The sequence below is a fragment of the Camelina sativa genome, chromosome 3 (assembly GCF_000633955.1).
Source record: "Camelina sativa cultivar DH55 chromosome 3, Cs, whole genome shotgun sequence".
Taxonomy (NCBI): domain Eukaryota; kingdom Viridiplantae; phylum Streptophyta; class Magnoliopsida; order Brassicales; family Brassicaceae; genus Camelina; species Camelina sativa.
The window spans coordinates 20,061,523-20,064,654 of record NC_025687.1 but is presented as its reverse complement, the minus strand read 5'-3'; positions in this window follow the sequence as shown (position 1 = coordinate 20,064,654).

Below are 3,132 nucleotides of genomic sequence, written 5' to 3'. Positions count from 1 at the left end.
ATAAGACGTAAGAATCCCCAATTTTATTCCTCAGCTCTACTAGACTAATAATCAAGTATGCTGACATCAACTCACCACCACCCGGATATCCACAACTCTTGTCCATCCAAGAACCTCTAGTAACTTGCCTCTTAGGGAAACTTCCACAAGATAGCTTATTAGAAAGTTAGCTTTTCGCTTAGCAATTCTCCACAGCAAATCATCCATACGAGCGTAATAAAACAAACAAGTACCATACGTTTCGCACATTCTGATTCACCGCATCAAATGCTTTGCAAGCCGCCAACTCAAACCACTTGCCTTATTACCGACAGCAAGCTTACCAAAACCTTGAATCTAGCAACCTTGTCCATCTCCAATGAACGTAATCCAACATTGTCGCAACGATTAGATTATCCTTCCATGAAGGCTTCTCGTGAACTTATGTATCTAACAAACATGCCTTTCCCAGCTCAAACCTGCTGCAATTCCCCTTCCCGGGACTCCAGCACCACCGGCCTCANATGTCCTACCAACCACATATCCCCTCACTGGAATACCTCATGAACACACAAGGATCATCTCACTTCCCCACGGGCCGCCACNTGGCGCAACAGCCACACATTCATAACCGCTCCGGTCAATAAAACCCTGGTCCATTGGTCAACACATCTAAAACCCGAGATTAAACCACTGTCAATCCCTCGAGGTCTACATTCAATCGGTTTGTTTATACTCACGTCCTAGGTATTGCTTGCTCCCAACTTTCCACCCGTAGGTCGCAACCTTCGGGCNAAATGTCCTAAACAGGACCGCCACCAAGGCAAAACAAATGTCCTAAAATGGACCGCCACAAAANCCGTCTCACTCTTGGACCATAATCCTCAAGATCTTGGTATCAGAGGAACTAATCATCCCCTCAGGAGAACATCATCCCCTCTGCCACTCTCGGAGCCTACAGCCCCTCGAGCTATCGGTATTCTGGGAAAACAATCATCCCTTCAGGAGCAACAATCATTAACGACTATAAACATCTTATGACCAAAAGTACCTCCTGTGGTCCGAGTATAAAATTGCAATGTTACACCTGCCCACTCAACTTCTAACATCCAACTGGATTAACCACCAAACAGCAAAATATCTGCTCCAGAAACATATGTCCCCCTATCCGCCTCTCTGGGCTCAACAACTCTCGCGAAGCATCTCCCCAAGCGATCATCTCGACCCTGGGCTTCACCCGCTGCAACCCCACACCTGAGTTCCCAGCACATCCGGCACACTCACCGGCTGAAACCCTCTCTGGTCCCTCCTGATACGCTTGCGACCCTCTGACATACCTCCTCGTGGAACTCTGGACCACACACTCGCTGGCCTCGAAAACTCGTCCGACCACGGCCACGACAACGCCCACGTCCACGACTAGCAACTCAAACACCTTTAACCGCTGATCTTCCAAGAACAGAGGCTAACAAGCATAGAACAAATCAAAACCACAAAAAGAAACATAACAATAACTCACCGTGGAATCTCATTGAAGGCTCGAAGAGGATGTTCTAGGATTCCATGCCACACACAATTTACTAACTCACATAATCAATCAAGACATGCAATCCCAAACAACACAACAGAAACCTAGTGAACCCAAACCTAGAACCGTAAGGGCTCTGATACCAAACTGAAACGACCTGACCCGTTTTTAAAAAAAATAAAAAATAAATAATAAATAATAATAATAATAATAATAAACTACAACTAGTGGTCCCATACCTACTAGTCACCTAACCACAATCACAACCAACAGCGGAATAACCAATACCAATAAATAACCAATAATAAACCAATATCATAATCATAACATTATCCAAATACCAAACAACAAGAAAACATAGAACCGACAACCTAGCAATGTTTCTAATGACCCAAACCTAGCAACGTAGCAATGAAAGACAACATCCAATCGAGTCCCTAGAACATCTTCCTCTTCATTGCCTTGATTCCACGATCACACTTTACCTTTTCATGCACCACAAACACAAATTGAGATGCATGAGTATTTGATAAATACTCAGTGAGGCAATCCTCCCATCTACTGGCCTATACACACAAGCATCAATGAATCCAATGTTCTAAACAATAAACAAACAAAACACACAAACCAGGAAAACGAACATCGTCTCACTGGAAGGGAGGTGTCGACCGACACATAAACGAACTCGTTTACGTGTTTTAGCATTCCCATGACATCTAGCATAAAATAAAATTCCAACGGAAAACAACAATATAAAAAACATAAATAAAGTCGACATCTTCAAAACAGAATATCATCACATAAAAACGTATTTATCAAGATTAGTTGAATATAAACACTTACCTACACAACGGTTCTTCTCGTCAAGCGTCAAAATTGTCAGTACTTCGCGGATATGTTGGGATCATTATTGGTTTATCCTGGATCAGGATCTGAAATGTATGGTTTGAGTTCCTGAATGATTGTTGACCTTCAATCACTAAAAATCCGGTAATCTCGTACCAGTCTCCTTCCTTGATTTTTCCATAGTATCTTGATACATAAAGATCCGCATATATCTTGGCATCAATCCTATTTCCCTATAATAGAAACACAATTTAGCATTTAATTGTTTTATTTTTGATGTATATCTCATTTGGTATTTGAAAATAATTACGGCAAATTGGGAAGAAAAAGAAAAATTACCCTCTCGTCTACCAAAATCAAACTTTGATAAAAAGGCTGACCTTGAATAAAATGAGGTGGCCATTCTCTTAAAATTTTCACAGCAACTTCCGGGTTACGTAAGGTCGGATTCAGATCTTTTACGTACAGCACCATCCTGTTTGGGAATTTTTTCCTTTTTTTCTGAGTTTTTTAGAAGCAAGAAGAAGTTTGAAAGAGAAGTTCAAATATTACAGTAACTGATCTATAGTTCAAATATTCATAAACTAAAGAAGATAAGGATTATAAGAATCAGATTTCTAGGTTTGTGTGGATTGTATAAAACCTCGTGGTCTACACAGGGAAAGCTGCATGTGTCTCTGTTCGATAAGAATGATCAATGTTTTATTTTTAAAATAAAATACTTTATTTTTTAAAAATTAACTGGACAGTTGAAACTCTAAATTTCAAATTGCATGTCT